This window comes from Schistocerca serialis, chromosome 6 (assembly GCF_023864345.2).
Source record: "Schistocerca serialis cubense isolate TAMUIC-IGC-003099 chromosome 6, iqSchSeri2.2, whole genome shotgun sequence".
Classification (NCBI taxonomy): Eukaryota; Metazoa; Arthropoda; class Insecta; order Orthoptera; family Acrididae; genus Schistocerca; species Schistocerca serialis.
Window position 1 is genome coordinate 299,657,850 of NC_064643.1, and position 19,225 is coordinate 299,677,074.

The following is a 19,225-nucleotide window of genomic DNA, read 5'->3' on the forward strand; positions in this document are numbered from 1 at the left end:
GACTGATGACCTTAGATGTTAAGTCGCATAGTGCTTAGAGCCATTTGAACCATGATTGTTTACATTTATGGAGTGTGCATCCCTTACTGTGTGAGCTACTGACACAGGTGCGTTTCTTGCCAATTTTCTTTCCATATTTTTTTTCGATTTGGAAATATATGAGGTGACAGAATTACATGGGACACTCTGACATACCTGCGAAAAAGTAATGGTTCTGTAATTCTTCCTTGAGATACGGCCGAAGCTACTTTTGCATCTGAGGATTGCTCTCCATTGAGAATGACATGCTGTGCTCTGTTTACTAGAAACTCATCAATCGAATAATTTCATTGTATATTGAGGAAGGCTTACATTCATTGCCACGAAGGAGCACGTTGCCAGGAAGCTGGTAGCCGGCGGCGGCGAGTTGACAATAGACGCTGGCGCCCGAGTTGGTCTTCCGTGAAGAGGCGGCGCTAGGAATAGAGCGCCGGATCCGCGGCAGTGCTGAGTCACCGCCGGCAAAGACAATGGGATGCGCCTGGTGTGCCGTGCTCCGGTCTCGCCCCTTCCTAGGGCGGAAGGCAGGCGAGGTGAGTGCATTCGACAAGAGCAGCGTCATCGGAACGTCTGGATGTGCGTTACTGGCAAGGGAAGCCATACTTCTTCTTCTTCTTCTTCGTTTCACCCAACTTTGGGGTACGTTGAATCAATCACTTCTGTGTGTTCTGTGCCTTTCTTTTCGCCCAGTACTGCTTCATTCTTTCTGATCTTGCTTTTCTTTCCTCATCAGAGATGACAATCGTTCTTTTCTTTCTATTTTGGAGCTGGAATCCCTCTTTTCTGTCTTTGCTTATCATTTTTGCGGTCCTGTCTGTGAGCATTTTTTCTGTGATGTGTAGTTCTCTTAAGTCTTTCTCTGTTTGGATAAACCAATTTGGTTTGGATTTTTTATTCCTGAAGTAGTGAAACATTCTTTTTGTAAGTCTATTTGGGTTCATTCTGAGAATGTGCCCATAAAACTCAATTCTTCTTTTCCTCATTGTATCCGAAAGTTTTTCTGTGGTTGTGTAGAGTGTTTCATTTTTGGTATGAATTAGTTTGTCGTTATGAAATTTGGGGCCTAAAATTTTTCTCAATATTTTTCTTTCTTTGATCTCTAGCCTTTCAATTGGGCCATGGTTAGTGATAGATAATGTCTCAGCTGCATATAGTGCTTCTGGTTTAATGACAGTGTTGTAATGTTTTATTTTTGAATTCCATGAGAGGGACTTTTTATTATAAGTATTATAAGCTGAAAGGCTAGTTCAACTTTGTTTCTTCTTAATTCTATTGCTTTTTTCTCAAGGGCGTTCCAGCTAATCCATTCACCAAGATATTTGAATTCTTTAACAATTTCGATCTTTTGGTCTCTTACTTTAAGATATTTCATTGGCTTTTTTATATTTGTGATTATTTTGGTTTTTTCAAAAGAAATTTTAAGGCCTATTTTCTCTGCTTGTTTCTGTAATTGGAGGATCTGTTCTTTGGCTTCTTCCCATGTTTCAGCTAGTAGGGCCATATCATCTGCAAATGCTAGGCAATTAACCTTGATGCCTTTGTTATCATTTCAAAAAAATCAAGCTAGACCCATCAAATCTGGTGAGGGTATTATTATTGCTCATCTTTTAAGATCGTGTGACTGTGTCTTACGCACCGGGAGCAGCTGAGTTGTCCTGGACGAGAACAGCCCCTCGGACAGCTTCCTGTGGTGGCGCATTCACATCTCAGGAGACTTTGTAGTGTGTTGCTCTCAGACGGTCCGACCATTACCATTCTAAACTGCGCCATTCCGAGGGAGCAAAAATAACTAGGCATCAACTTGAGGTTAGGTCTTCTCCTTTTTAGGTAGTTGTGAATCCACATATTTCAGTTGCTTGCTTTGCTCCTCTGTGTCGGGTTCATACTGATCCACGATAGACTCGTCCATGGCGATTAGCGGCTAAAGAAACCAGGTGGATTAGTCTGGCACAGCTGCAGAATTTCCTCTGTTGCCTGGCTTCAGCGGGTGTTTGAATTCGTGTGAGCAGTAGTGAAACCCAGTCAGTGACAACCTTGTCATTTTTAAATGGCTTACAAGAATTTGAAAACTTATCTGTGACTGATATTCACATTTTCCGATATCGCCTCCACTGACGTACACCATTCTTCTAGCACTACTTCCTCCTCTTGCATTTCCCGATTCTTCACAGAGAGATGATCTGCCATTTCGTCCTCGTCATTCGGACTTGTTTGAGCACACTGAAAGCGTGTGCGCTATCTAACCGTATGGTGGTGCAGAGATGCCGTACAGTTCTACCATGTACTGTTGATGCGATGATCTTTTCCGATTTGTAAAACCCATGACGGTTTTAGATTAAGGTTGATTCTTTATTACTGGACTCTTTAATTTGCTGTCCAATTGGTTTGGTATCGGACAGCGTTAGCGGGTAGCTTTGCACCCAAGGTGCACATATGGTGCACGTATCACAGAGGTGAAGTTTCTAACCATGTAAAACTCCTACTTGCACTAACCCACATAATTAATTCAATAACGTATAAAAATTGATGAGGTAGGTCTCTTGAAATCAGAATAATATTTATTAAACGGAATGTATTATATTTTCAATCCATAGAAAACGTCGCTGCGATGTCTAAAGCTAATTCACAGAACATTAACATTTTTCGGAACTATCAAGTTAATTCAAGATTTTTTTGTTGCAACAGCTCATAAGGAGTACGTGAACAACAGCACATGTGGTTCTGAGAAACCAGGTATTGACCCACGCTGAAATACCCATATTAGTAGGTCGTTGTAGCCTCCAACGACAGCAGCGCAGGCGGTTACTCTGGCCTCCAGTCGATCGTATAGATGGTGAGTACTGTCCGAGGATCCCGACCGGTTAGCCTTACGGTCTAACGCACTGCTTTTCGGGCGGGAAGGAGTGATGATCCCCGGCACGAATCCGCCTGGTGGATAAAGTGTCGAGGTCCGGTGTGCCAGCTAGCCTGTGGATGGTTTTTAGGCAGTTTCCCATCTGCCTCGGCGAATGCAGGATGGTTCCCCTTACCGATTTTTGTGACTATTTTCATTGACCACGAATTTTCGTTATATGATATAATTAGTGCTGAAAATCAAATTCCGCCTCAGTTACACTATGTCGGCGATTGCTGCGCAAACACTTGTCTCTGCATACCCGTACACCATGATCACTCTACCGCGCAAACATTGGGGTTACCTCAGTCTGGTGTGAGACGTTCTCGAGGGGGTTTGAGGGGTGGGGGGTTCCAATGGGGGCCGAACCGCACGGTGTGTGGCGGCTGTGGGGTGAGTGGACTGCTGGAGACTGTTGTGGGGTTGTGTACCACTGAGGGCTACGGCGGGGACGAAGCCTCTCCGTCGTTTCTAGATCCCCAGTTTTACACAATACAATACAATTAATGTCCGAGGATATGCTACACATGCTCCACCCGTTCACGTATTTCTGTAAGAGTTGTTGGTTGACGACTTATACGAGTCACTTCTCTTCCCATCATGTCCCACACGTGCTCGATTGGAGGCAAGTCCGTAGTTAGTGCTGGCCAGGAAAGTTGTTGCACGTCTTGCAGAGTACGTTGAGTTCCACGCGCAATGTTTGGACGAGCATTATTCTCTTGGAGCAACACATCAGTTTCCTTTTGGAATAACGGTAAAAGAAAAGGATCTAACAACATTCGGCACCTACCGAACGCTCGTTAGTTTACCCTCCAGAAACACCAAAGGTCAACGAGAGTTGTAGCTTATCGCTCCCGCAACCATAAGGCCTAGGGTGGGACCAATGTGTTTTGGACGAATCCACTCTACGAGACAGCGTTCACCAGGTCTACGTCGTACGCGCAAACGACCATCATTCGTACAGATAGAACCTGCTGTCATTGCTGAACACCACGACACGCTATCCCATCTTCTGAATGATCATATGACGGCACTAGTTGAGCCGTGTACGTCGACGCTGTGGCGTGACTCGAAGACGGGTTAGAGGTGTGGGCATCGGTAGTCAAACCGTTAATAAGCGATTCGTGTTGACACGTCTGGGGCTGACAAGCTCTCTTACCTGTGCTGTGATACCTGTGCGATCCACTACTACTGCTCTTACAATACGAAGATTCGGGAGGGTGTCCAGAATCTCGTCTATGATTGTGAAAATGTTTACGTGACTGCTGATACCAGCATCGTTGCACACCTGATGTGGCAATTCTCGGAAAAGACCATCCCGCCACTCTGAAGGCTACAATTCGAGCGCTTTCAAACTCGCACAGTTGGCTTCAGTAAGCACGAGTGCATCTCCATGGCATGATTGCCTGCCTTCTTCACTCGTTTGCGCCACACTGAACCGTCTGGCTGTGAGCATTCCATATTAAAGGGTACGCACAGATGACTCTCAGGTAACTATGCCACTACGCTGTCTGTCGGTGGATGACACTGAAACTATTAGCAGTACATTTACTATCCATCAGGTGGCATATGTCGTAATTGGATCAAAACTGACGTCGTCTTTCCAGGTGTACTACCTTCCTTTCCGGCAGCTTATATTGTCTCATTTCATGTGGAATAAACGTGAGTCAACATTAGCGCCTATTTTCCGCACGCTGCGGTCTCCTGCGATTCGTTCTGCAAAGTTTCTTAGAGCAGCTACACCAGCTGCCCGCTACTGATTGCCGCGCGTCAGGTTGGTGTGAGTAATGGCAAGATTCGACATATACGAACCGTATCGATATCTGTCTTCTTACCTGATGCAGTAATCAAATTACTACGCAAAATTACTCTTTACCAAGGGGCGGTGCCTATTTCTTTGGCCCCTCTACCAGCCGGTTACGTAACTCAGAAGCGGGAATTGCAATGTGAAGCAGGATGGCGCACAGTCACTGTGAAATAAATAATTGTTGTCTTTTCCAAAAGTCAAATTACTGAATTTCAAATCTACCGCTGGGTAACATTCAATATCACTTTGCCCCCATCTTTTGCACTGCGACATACTTAGATTCTCCTCAGCACGCTGTCAACAAAGTGGTCCACACTGTTGCGCTGGAATTTCTATGTGTACCAAGGCTGCAGTCACTCTCCAAAGAAACAAACAATTACGCAAAACCGAGCGAGGCGGTGCAGTGTTTAGCCAGCTGGATTCGCATTCGGGAGGACGAGGGTTCAACCCTGGGTCCGGCCATCCTGATTTAGGTTTTTCGTGATTTCCCTAAATCGCTTCATGCAACTGCTGGGACGGTTTCTTTGAAAGGACACGGCCGACTTCCTTCCCCAATCTTCCCTAATACAGAGGGACCGATGACCTCGCTGGTTGGTCGTTTTCCCCAAATCAACGTATGGACCGCCTAATAACGCAAATTTATTTTTGCAACATGATATCCACAACTGGATGGCTATCTCTCGCATATCTTTATCCTCTACCGCCCGACTGTTCAATAGCTTCCACTGTTCGAACTAATGCTGCCTCACTGCAGCGTTGTTAAGGGCAACACACGTTTGCGTTCATATATTGCCGCAAAATGTGGGCGACGTAAACTCGCCTTAAGAAGCTCGTCGGGCGACATACACTGCCGAAATGAAAAGTACAACACCTTCAAGGGCTGAGTTCAGTTGCATCAGGGTATAATATGTGCGTGATGAGACTTTTAATTTTAGTGATTCATCTGTCACGGTCATCTGCGATGAAGCGGCACTCAGGAGGCCTATCTGTGCACCCTCTGCCGGCCGGAGTGGCCGAGCGGTTCTAGGCGCTACAGTCTGGAACCGCGTGACCGCTACGGTCGCAGGTTCGATTCCTGCCTCAGGCAAGGATGTGTGTGATGTCCTTAGGTTAGTTAGGTTTAAGTAGTTCTAAGTTCTAGGGGACTGATGACCTCAGAAGTTAAGTCCCACAGTGCTCAGAGCTATTTTTTTTTCTTTTTTTTCTGCACCCTCTGTTTTGACCTCGCGGACAGGTAATGTGTTTATAGGGCAAGAATGTTTGCAACATTCGTTCTAGGGCACCATACCATCATGCCCTACGCACGAGTACGAACCCTTGGTGAGCTGCTTCAGCCATTTCAACGAGGTTGCATTGTAGGCTAGTGCGAAGCTGGCTCGACGTATCGAAGGATTGCTACCCAAGTTGGTCAGAATGTATCGGAGGTGTGTCCTGTTTCCTATGATGGTCTGTGAAACCTTTCTGCACCTGTAGATCGGTTTCCGGACGCCGGCGTAGTACAGATGCACATCAAAATCGCCTTCTTGTGAAAGCGGCGGTGGCCGACTGAACACTTTCAAGTACTGCGTGGCACCAGGACATAATATGTGCATAATGAGAGGTGTCTATGTCATCAAGGAGCACTAGGAACCGTCTGCCTGCAGAGAAATTAAGATCACGTGTTCCTCTGGTCAGGGTAGTACTGATACCACGACGCCGCTAAGCATGGCTACTCTGTTGTCGTGGAAGACTTCACTGGAGAGTGTAAAGGCGTTCTGTTGTCTTCCGTGGTGAGAGAGGGGTCTATCTGTATGCGGAAGATGGACGTAACTTCATATGGCACATTCAGGGTGAGCTGCCTGTTCCAAAGTGCTTTCGCCAACAACACACACGTCCCATACCAGGCTTCAGGATAAGGGAGGGGGGGGGGGGGGGAGGTGGATATCAATTACAACTCGCGTCTTTCTGCAGGAAAAATTAACCAGTGCCGCTGCAATACACAGGTTACTTGTCCCCGCACTGCTGCCATTTCTTCGACAGGAAAGTGATACGCTTTCCCGGCAGGACACTGTACATTCATATATGGCTGCTGCCAGACGTGGTGTATGGCAACTGCCCTGGCCAGCAAAAGCTCCAGATATCTCACCAATGGAGCGCGTACTGAGGATGATAAAGTGGAAACTTATTTATTCTCAAGGGTTTGCAATAACTATAACTGAATTGCAACAATAGAAGCAAGATGTTTGGGACAAACTGGCCCAAGATGCTTGGATTAGTCTATCGCATGATGGCTTTCGGCCTCTTTATTATAGTCTGCCAGAGAGAATACACTGTCTATTGATGTGACTGATTTGGAAACATTTACTGTAGTATCTACGTTTCATTTGGTCTTAATTTGTTATCATATTCTCCTACTATGATGAACAACATATCGCTCCACTTGTCAATTAACTGACCCCGTCCTTGAGGGTTTCGCTGACAGTGCATTTGTCTCAACTTCCTACGGTTTATTAAGCAGATGAAATTATGCGCTCCAGAGACATATTAAGTCTCAAATTTATCTATGATAATAAATACAGGCCGAAGCAATCAATTTAAATTTGTACCAACCCTTGGATTCGAACCTGGGTCTTCTACTCACCCGGATTACCCTAGAACGTCTCAGTCGTAAAAAAAAATTAAATAAATAAATAAAAGAACTCCAATTCACGCCTCAGTCCTTCTTGATGTCCCGCTTCTTAACTCGTTTCAGTAGTGCAGAAGCACTCCGACATTGGACTAGTATCTTAACATTGAACAAAATGGAGATAATTCTGCCTGTATCTCAGGTGTAGGTGATATATTGCTTCGGCCTATATTCATTATGATAGATTAAGTTGAAACTTGACACGTTACCGGAACATACAATTTACTCTGAGGTGCAGCCAAAATTGTCACCATTTCGTTCAATGCCTAGGTGCTATTCCAGCGTTGGAGAGTAACTGCAACACTGATACGCATGCAGTGCCAGGATGGCGCACTGGTTAGCGCATCTGTTGGTGTTTGAATGCCAGCTTTGGTAAAAATTTTAATTCGTTGCTTCGACCTGTATTATACATTACTGGCCATTAAAATTGCTACACCAAGAAGAAATGCAGATGATAAACGTGTATTCATTGGACAAATACATTATAGTAGAACTGACATGTGATTACATTTTCACGCAATGTGGGTGCATAGATCCTGAGAAATCAGTACCCAGAACAACCATCTCTGGCCGTAATAACGGCCTTGATCCGCCTGAGCATTGAGTCAAACAGAGCTTGGTTGGCGTGTACAGGTACAGCTGCCTATGCAGCTACAACGCGATACCACAGTTCATCAAGAGTATTGACTGGCGTATTGTGACGAGCCAGTTGCTCGGTCACCATTGACCAGACGTTTTCAATTGGTGAGATATCTGGAGAATGTGCTGGCCAGGGCAGCAGTCGAACATTTTGTGTATCCAGAAAGGCCCGTACGGGACCTGCAACATGCGGCCGTGCATTATCCTGCTGAAATGTAGGGTTTCGCTGGGATCGAATGAAGGGTAGAGCCACGGGTCGTAACACACCTCAACTGTAACGTCCACTGTTTAAAGTGCCGTCAGTCCGGACAAGAGGTGACCGAGACGTGTAACCAATGGCACCCCATACCGCCACGCTCGGTGATACCCCAGTACGCCGATGACGAATACACGCTTCGAATGTGCGTTCACCGCGATGTCGCCAAACACGGGTGCGACCATCATGATGCTGTAAACAGAACCTGGATTCGTCCGAAAAAATGACGTTTTGTCATTCGTGCACCCAAGTTCGTCGTTGAGTACACCATCGCAGGCGCTCCTATCTGTGATGCAGCATCAAGGGTAACCGCATTCATGGTCTCCGAGCTGATAGTCCATGCTGCTGCAAACGTCATCGAACTGTTCGTGCAGATGGTTGTTGTCTTGCAAACGTCCCCATCTTCTGACTCAGGGATCGAGACGTGGCTGCACTATCCGTTACAGCCATGCGGATAAGATGCCTCTCATCTCGACTGCTAGTGATACGAGGCCATTGGGATCCAGCACGACGTTCCGTATTACCCTCCTGAACCCACCGATTCCATATTCTGCTAACAGTCATTGGATCTGGATCAAGCCGAGCAGCAGTGTCGCGATACGATAAACCGGAATCGCGATAGGCTACAATCCGACCTTTATCAAAGTCGGAAACGTGATGGTACGCATTTCTCCTCCTTACACGAGGCATCACAACAACGTTTCACCAGGCAACGCCGGTCAAGTGCTGCTTGTGTTTGAGAAATCGGTTGGAAACTTTCCACATGTCAGCACGTTGTTGGTGTCGCCACCGGCGCCAACCTTGCGTGAATGCTCTAAAAAGCTAATGATTTGCATATCACAGCACCTTCTTCCTGTCGGTTAAATTTCGCGTCTGTACCAAGTCATCTTCGTGGTGTAGCAATTTTAATAGCCAGTAGTGTATTACCTAGCGTATGTAAGTCTTGGGCTCTTACAAGGCAGATGACGTCCTGTTCAAAAAATGGTTCAAATGGCTCTGAGCACTGTGGGACTTAACATCTTAGTTCACCATTACATATGGCTCCGTTTCAGATATGGATGTATTTGATAATCTCTTCTCAGTAACCCTAGTAACATCTTCGTTCCGGAACGATCTTCTACTAGAAGATAACAAGAAAGAAACTTTACGAAGCACCTCTCTGAAACGAATTACTAAGACGATTGCCCCAGAAGAATTTATCAAAGCAATTCGTCGAGAAAGCTTGTACCTAATATACTGAAGTTCAAAATGGTTCAAGTGGCTCTGAGCACTATGGGACTTAACATCTGTGGTCATCAGTCCCCTAGAACTTAGAACTACTTAAACCTAACTTACCTAAGGACATCACACACATCCATGGCCAAGGCAGGATTCGGACCTGCGACCGTAGCAGTCACGCGGTTCGGGACTGAAGCGCCTAGAACCGCACGGCCACCGCGGCCGGCTGACGTTCTGTGAACTGCAGTATCAGAAGGTGCGACGAAAAGCTCTCGTCCTCCCACCGCTAGCGGTAAAGCACCCAAGTGAAGCCCAGTAGGCAGCGGTACATGCTGTGCCGGGTGCTGGCTGGGGTAATTAATGCGAGCGCTCGGAAGCCGCGGCGAGACTGATCCCTGGCAGCGAGGCCTGGCCTGGCCACGGCTGGGCCCGGCGACCCAGATGGCCCGAATCATTTGTCCCCATTTGTCTGCGCCACGGCGCCCTGTAATCTCTCCCGGGCACTGCTGCTGTTTTGCCCCTCATCCGTCAGCGTAATGAGGTGCCGGACGGCCGCTTCCGAGAAGCGTGCTGCGCCGGGCGACACACTTAGGCCCGTCTGTAATTGACGCCTCGCTCACGGAGACGCCTGACGCGGTCGGGCGGGTGGGCGCTGGCTGCCGCCTGATGAGGTTCTCTTTCATCAGACGGGGAATAAGTCTGGCACGTGGTGTCGTTAAAATAAATCCACTAAGACTGCCGCAGAGGCCTAAATGTGAACAAAGGGGAAGTTGCTGCAGTAAAGCGATTCCCTCAAGGAGAAAATATGTGTCGGTTAAAAAAAAAACGATCGAGTTGTTTACAGCTATTGGTGTTCCTCTCTTCTCGACTTCTTACGGTTTTCACAACCGGCGCCTTGGAAATAGCTACTAGGTGGTCCAATGCGTCGTCTTTTTTCCTCTGGGATCCAGCTCCATACCTTCTTTGGCCAGCTAATACCATCGTTTCATTTGGCCATACTGTAACAACGTATTACTTTAAAAACTTCAATTACGTTCTTCCTCTGTCTTTGTCGTTCCGCGTGTTCGGTCAGAGGGTTAGATTCCCTCTGTAATAAAAAAACTGAGTTAATCGATCAACAACGAACCTAAATGGATGTCTTACGACGTCCGCCCCTAGCAGATGCAACGAACAAAAGCGAACAAAATGAGATTAAAAGAAAAAAAAAGTGGTCAGTGCGTTAGACTGCCACGCAGCGGGCGCAGGTTCGATTCCCAGCCGATTCGGATATTTTCTCCACTCAAAATATGGATGTTGTGATGTCCTCACCGTCATTTCATCATCGACGCGCAAGTCACCCAGCGTGGTGTCAACTGACAAGACTCGCAACTCGCTGGCCGATCATCCCTAGGTGGGAACTCCCCCTTTCTTTGAGATACGATCATTTCATTTCTGTTTCTCCATTTCTGATGTGGTTCATTTGAAACTTCAGCTCTTCTCCCCAGTAATCCATTTCCATGGCCACTAGCTGATAATTTTCTCTCGTTCTTGTAGCGTTTGTTTGTATAAACATTTTTCCTTTTGTTTTAGTCGTCAAAGGAGTGTGTTTAAATCTCGAATAATACATCTGCTTTGTCTAAGCTTATTTTTAATATCTTCTAAAAGCTTTCCACTCGCAAGCATAGTTACGTGTAGGTATTTGAAAGAAGAGCACTATTTCCAGCGTCTAAAGCATCTACTATCATAAACTCATTTTTCTTCGTGTGTATTTTTAAACACCATTTGTCATATTCTTCAGACAGCTTCCCCAGCATATTGTTAATCATTATGTCCAGCAATTGTCACATGATGTGTTTTGCAACTGACGCGAAGGGTACAAATTTGTTCAAAGGTAGGAGTCGAACCCAGCTCTCATGCTTACTAGGTAGATGTGCTAACCACTACGCGCATCTGCCTAGTGAGCAGGAAACCCGGGTTCGAATTCTGAACTTCGTAAAAATTTTCATCCGCTGCTGCTAACATCAAAATGTTTGAGACTTGAAAAGGGCTCTGGAACCTTATGGTCTCATTTAATTGTCACGTGCGTATCAGCGTATAGAAAAAAGTGCAATCTACCAACTGAGATTTCTATTTTCTTCTGAATGTCTTGAATAATTATTGTAGGTGTATTTCAGTATCATAGCACATCCCTGCCGAAGCCCTTATCTCCTAACGTGTGACCAACATTCACTGAACTCGTTTCTTCGTAATATAACTCCCTAACTGCATCATGTAGTGCACTAAGGCACCACTATTCCTCAGTATCAGCCGCAACTTATATAAAGGAACTTAAAACTTAGCAGCTGAAGGAAGCTTCTTCAGGGATGAAATAACGTTGAAGTTCGTCAGGTAACGAATGGTGCTGGACTCCATTCATCTCATAACTCCATTCTTTTTTTACGCTACGCAGTTATATGGCTTCTAAACTGGTCTCCAATATCGAATATCTATTTGTCGTTTCAAATCTCGAAAAGTTCACAGTCCCTAACAACTTTAAACAGACCACAAAAATATACATGATACAAAAATCACATGCAGTTACTCTCCATTAATCCAAAGCGAATGTTATAACATCATCATCATCATCATTTAAGACTGATTATGCCTTTCAGCGTTCAGTCTTGAGCATAGTCCCCCTTATAAAATTCCTCCATGGTCCCCTATTCAGTACTAACATTGGTGTCTCTTTTGATGTTAAGCCTATTAATTCAAGATAATTCTTAACCGAATCCAGGTACGTTCTCCTTGGTCTGCCCCGACTCCTCCTACCCTCTACTGCTGAGCCCATCAGTCTCTTGGGTAACCTTGCTTCTCCCATGAGTGTAACATGACTCCACCATCTAAGCCTGTTCGCCCTGACTGCTACATCTGTAGAGTTCATTCGCAGTTTTTCTTTGATTTCCTCATTGTGGACACCCTTCTGCCATTGTTCCCATCTACTAGTACCTGCAGTCATCCTAGCTACTTTCATATCCGTAACCTCAACCTTATTAATAAGGTAACCTGAATCCACCCAGCTTTCGCTCCCATACAACAAGGTTGGTCGAAAGATCTTATAACAGCAGACATAAAATTTTTAATACGGAAAGATATGGTATTTTAATTTTAAAACCAAGAAACATTTATAAAGTAATATTTATAAAGTATAAAACAATAAAGCAAAAATACAAAAGCAAACAAGTTTTCTGCTGCTCTGGAATAGAGGAGAAACAGAATTAAATTTCACAGGATAACGTGAACTTTATGAAACATTTAAAATTTAAAGTTTGAAATTTACTTCTTGCGGTTAACATTGTTCATAAAGGAAATTATTTTTTTCTTTTGTAAGTAAAAAATAGAATAGAGGTAAAATTAGATGGCAAGTTCTTGTTTCTTGCCATCTCTAGAATTGCGTCACCCGTAAGGCGTATAAGGAATTATACGTCAAAAAACAATATACCGCTTGTTAAATATTACTTGAAGTTTCCAATGCAGATCTGTAAGTTACATTGACAAGTCGTGTGTAATGGGCTTGCATTGATACTCACGTAATGAAATGGGCTGCTAACCAAGAGCAGCTATTTTGGTCCAGCGTAAGGAGGATATTGATGCAGTTCCCACAACTGAAGTATTGGTTCTAAATAAAATGCCAGCGCCAACTGCTCTTTTCTATTTATTTTAAAAACCACTACCAGTTTGGACCCCAAGACCATTATCCAGTGATATATGTCAGGCGTCTTGAGAGAGTACCGAACAATTAGTCTCTCCCAGTTTCCATTCACAGTTCTCCTACATACTTTGTGGGATCAACACACCTGAAAGAGAGAATACTGCGGAGAAATGGCTCAGCCACAGTTCAGGCGATTATTGTTAGTAAATATCTTTCACCATCCAGGGGAGAACTGTTCTGAAACTTCCGGGTCGACTAAAACTGTGTGACGGACCAAGATTCGAACCGAGAACCATGCCATTCGTCTTAGCGACCCATGTATTCAGGTACGACTCACAACTCGTCCGCCGGCGGTGGTCTCGCGGTTCTAGGCGCGCAGTCCGGAACCGTGCGACTGCTACGGTCGCAGGTTCGAATCCTGCCTCGGGCATGGATGTGTGTGGTGTCCTTAGGTTAGTTAGGTTTAAGTAGTTCTAAGTTCTAGGGGACTGATGACCACAGCAGTTGAGTCCCATAGTGCTCAGAGCCATTTGATGCACAACTCGTCCTCGAGACTTTACTACCGGGAGTACGTGTCTCTTACTTTCCAGTCGTCTCTTAAGTTCCTCGGGACAAGAACTTCTTGAAAAGAGGACACTGTGCAGCAATGACTTGCCAACAGTTTAGGGCATTGTGTCACAACGATTCATTCTGAAATTTTTTGAGTGCTACAATGCGGTTGCAAGCAGTATGAAAGTCGAGATGATTCATCATCATGCCGTAGCCCTACCCGTCAAACTGGTGCGTGCCAAGGAAGGCACAAAGCCTCGTGGTAGCGCCTTGGCAGTTCTCCAAGGCGCACGCATGACGTCACACCAGGCTGCGTGAAATTGTCCTTTGGCTTGGCTTCCGTCCTGGACCGTGCGTCACACCAGCCAATCTGTTTCCAGGCGAGACTCCGGTAAAGAAGGGATCACGACGCTTCTTTTCCGCATTCCTCTGTGTAGTTCACTATGTTATCTCCTGTCGACATGAAACTGCACCGCCCACAAGTAGCCACTGTGATGAAGGGTGCTTCTAAAAGCTGACCTAAGTTGATGGCATTGTTACATTACATCCTGTAGCGGCCCACACACGCAAAATTACACTGAAGTGACCAAAGATATGGGAAACCTCCTAATATAGTGTTGGACCTCTTTTTCCCCGGCGGAATGGAGCAGTTCGATCTGGCATGGACTCACCAAGTCGTTCGAAGTCCCCTGCAGAAATACTGAGCCAAGTTCTATAGCGGACCTTATTTGCAAAGGTGTTGCTTGTGTGATGCAAGATTTTTTTCACGGACTGACATCTCGACTGTCCCATAAATCTTCGATGGTATTCATGTCGGGCGATTTGGATCGCCAGATCATTCACTCGAATTGTGGAGTAGCGAACAACTGTGGCCCGATGACGTGGCGTATTGTCATTGTTGTTTGGGAACATGAAGTTCAAGGAAGATTCCAAATGGTCTCCTGGTAGCCAAAATAACAATTCCAATCAATTATTGGATCAGTTGGACCAGAAGACCAAATCCATTCGATGTTTAGCACAGGCCACACCATTGCGAAGTCACGACCAGCTTGCAAAGTGCCTTGTTGACAGATATGATCCATGGCTTCGTGGAATCTGCGCCTCACTCGAACACTGTCATCAGACCTTACCACCCAAAATCGGGACTCATCTCACCAGGCCACCGTTGTCCAGTCCTCTACGGTCCTACCGATAAGGTAACGACCCTACGAGAGGCACTGCAGGCGACATCGTACTGTTAGAGAAGGCGCTCGCATCGGTCGTCTGTTGCCGCAGCCCATTAACGCAAAATTTCGACCCACTGTCCTAACGAAAACGTTCGTCGTACGTCCCACATTGAGTTCTGCAGTTATTTCACGCTGCGTTGGTTCACTGTTAGCACTGACAACTCTACCCAAACGCCACTGTTTTCGGTCATTAAATGAAGGCCGTCGGCCATTGCATTGACCGTGGTGAGAGGTAAAGACGGAAATTTTGTATTCTCGGTACACTATTGACGATGAGGATCTCGGAATATTGAATTCTCTATTTCCGAAATGGAATGCCGATGCATATAGCTCCAACTACCATTCTTCTTCGTGCCTGTTAATTCCTGTAGTGCGGCCATAATCATGTCGGGAACATTTTCATATGCATCACATGAGCGCAAATCGCAGATCGGATATGCATCGCTCTTTTACGCTTTTTGTACGCGATACTCCCGCCCTCTGTATGCGCGCAGACCGCTGCCACATGACTTTTGTCACCTCAGTATATTTTACATAAATGTTTTGCAGCTATGAAAGTCTTTACTCATATTCCACTCATGATACGTCTCCACAAGCTGGAATTCGGGGACTTCAGGGAAGTTTCCACTCACATTGGAGCATTACGGACGGTCTCCTACGATTTTCTGCATACATACAAAATTTGGTCAGAGGCAATATAATAACTTCCTAAAGCATTTCATAAACCAGGAAAAAGTCAGTTTTACAGATGCTGAGATTTCCAAGCACCTGAAAGTGCTGAATACGCGGGGCCTACTTGACGTAAGCTACACACGTAAAGCACTTCTAATATATCGTTCATGTTTCAGTCCCATTTGCACATTTATTTAATACATGACGTGTTTCGACCTCCTTTGATTGTATTGAGACCTAAAAACAAAATGAAACTAAATACACACACCAAAGAAGTTCTGCACCACCCCAGTTCCCAGAACTCCTGAAGATAAACGTTGACTGTGGATATTATATCACAGGCACAGTCCCTTTGACTGTTCAGAGATGTGACTAAACCCAACCAAAGATCTAAACAACCGTGCATGAACGGCGCCCATTCGACGGAGGGGGTCCGACAGCCGATCTGTTCTGGTGTCATTCCACCAGGAAGGAGGTACACGCCTCGTGTTGTCTGTAGTTCAACCATGCCTAAAAGGCCAGTACCGAAGTTCGACCGCGTCCGCATTGTTACTATGTGCCAGGAAGGGCTCTCACCAAGCGAAGTGCCAGGCGTCTCGGAGTGAACCAAGGAGATACAGAGAGACAGAAACTGTATATGACATGCCTCGCTCATGCCGCTGAAGGGCTACTACTGTAGTGCATGACCGCTGCCTACGGATTATGGCTCAGAGAAACGCTGACAACAACGCCACCATGTTGAATAATGCTTTCGTGCAGCCACAGGACGTCGTATTACGACTCAAACTGTGCGCAATCGGCAGCATGACGCACAACTTCACTCCCGACGTCCATGGCGATGTCCATCTGTTGCAACCACGGCACCATGTAGTGTGTCACAGATGGGCCCAGCAACATGTCGAATGGACCGCTCAAGATTGGCATCACGTTCTCTTCACTGATGAGTGTCGCATATGCCTTCAACCAGAAAATCGTCGGAGACGTGTTTGGAGGAAACCTGGTCAGGCTGAACGCCTTAGACACACTGTCCAGCGAGTGCAGCAAGGTGGAGGTTCCCTGCTGTTTTGGAGTGGCATTATGTGAGGCCGACATACGCCGCTGGTGGTCATGGAAGGGGCCGTAACGGCTGCGATACGTGAATGACATCCTCCCACCGATAGTGCAACCATATCGGCAGCATATTAGCGAGGCATTCGTCTTATTGGACGACAATTCGCGCCACCATCGTACGCATCTTGTGAATGACTTCCTTCAGGATAACGACCATCGGTCGACTAAAGTGGCCAGCATGGTATGTTCTCCAGACATCAACCCTATCGAACATGCCAAAGATAGATTGAAAAGCTCTATTTATGGACGACGTGACCCACCAACCACTCTCAGGAATCTACGCCGAATCGCCGTTGTCGAGTGGGACAATCTGGACCAATAGTGCCTTGGACAGTATGCCACAACGAATACAGGCATGTATGAATGTGTATGAATGCAAGAGGACGTGGTACTGGGTATTAGAGGTCCTGGTGTGGCAGCAATCTGGACCATCACCGCTGAAGGTCTAGCTGTATGGCGGTACAACACGAAATGTGTGGTTTTCATGAGCAATAAAAAGGGCGGAAATGATGTCTATGTTGATCTCTGTTCCAATCTTCTGTACAAGTTACGGAACTCTCGGAACCAAGGTGATGCAAAACTTTTTTTGATGTATGTATGTACGGACTGTTACTCTACAAAACGTATATGAATGTAGAATTTACTTACGTGGTTGCGTCAGCGACCCATCGTGTTCATGTCAGAACCACCCATCAGAACAGCATGATGTGAAACTGTGATCCATGTTTTAAATTGGTAACTGATGAAAGGAGGGGGTATGTGGGAATAGGAGAAGGGGAGAGGAGAAAATTGGAGAACTGGGAGAGGGGAAGGAATTGAGGGAGGGGAATCGGAGAGATGACAAGAGCCGAACGGATTTACATTTCGTAAAACTTTATAGTAACCTTCGTGATAAGAGAAAGTTATACGCTAAAAATAAAAAGTAAAATTATGTAAAATACTATAGTTGTGATATTATGAGTATAAAAAGACGAGGAAGAGGTGTCCTGAGCGTATCTCGTTACACTCTGTAAATAATTATAGTAACAAGTAAAATTATAAAAGTAGAATTATTTAAGAATTATACCTAGAACATTAAGACTGTGAAACGATGGGGGGAGGGATGCAGTGGTCACAACGGATTTGCATTCGACAAAATACTGCAGTATCTTACATAAAAAGCGAAAGTCTTAGGCTAAAATTATAAAACGTATATAACTATAACTGTGTAAACTGCAAAGGCGTTTTAAACATGAACCCCAGTTTCGTACCACTGTACTCTGATATGTGGTTATGATACAGACGGGTTGTTGACGCAACTACGTAGGTAAATTCCACATTTACCTACAACGATTTCCTACTTCTTTATAAAAGCAGACAGTACATATTTCGTTTACATTTGCTTTTAGATCTGAAGATGATTCAGGGGTACCGAAGCTAGTGACGTATTAAAAAAAAATCTTTATGTGGAACTAAAAATAAAAATTAAATTAAATTTATTTTAAATATCGATACAGTTGTTGATCGCTCGGGACAAATACGACGGCTTTAGTGAAAGTTACACATTTTTAGGACAGGCTAAGAAACTGGTTTTGCTATATTGCAGTGCCTGTGTTGTTAAGAGAAAAGATGCAATGTACCTTCGGATATGCAAGCGAGTCTGAAGGAACAGGCAAAGCGGCGACTACAGGCGTTATGAAATACATGAAATGTATTCCCTGTGGCGAATGCAAACAACCATCAGCTGTATAAGGGAATGAAGACAGTGAAAATTTGTGCCGGACGGGGACTCGAACCCGTATTTCCCGCTTTACGGGAGCGGTCGCCTTAAACATTCTTTATTTTCACCCAAAATCTTTTAGAAAATAAATGGTGAAAAAAATTTGTCAAGAGGTGAACGACAACCTGCTACCTTTGTACTTCCTTTTTTTCTCATCGGTTAGGGAACTTTATGTTTGTCCTGCACAATTAGTTCCTTGTGGGAAGAAGGAACGTCAACATTATATTCATAATGAAAAACTAAATAAACATAGTGACTCACCTGCGGCTGTTTACGATTTTTTATTACAGTGGTGACTACACGTTCGGAATATACACTCCTGACGAACAGTTGCCCACAGCACATACTTGATGTATGGGTCCAATGATACATGAGTCAATGAGTGCAAGTACTTATTTGGTTAACAAAAGGGCCTAAAGACGACGCATACGTAGCGCTGAAATCTGAATAATCAATACTTAGAAAAATACGGCTGTGATAGTCCACATCCATTACATTCACACCTGAAAAAAAAGCACAGCAGCACTCCGTCTTCAGGCCACAAGTGTCACATCGAGACCATCCGACCGCCATGTCATCCTCAGCTGAGGATGCGGATAGGAGGGGCGTTCGTTATGATGGTTTTCTTTGACCGGAGCCGCTACTGTGCGGTCGAATAGCTCCTCAATTGGCATCACGAGGCTGAGTGCACCATGAAAAATGGCAACAGCGCATCCTGGCCCGGG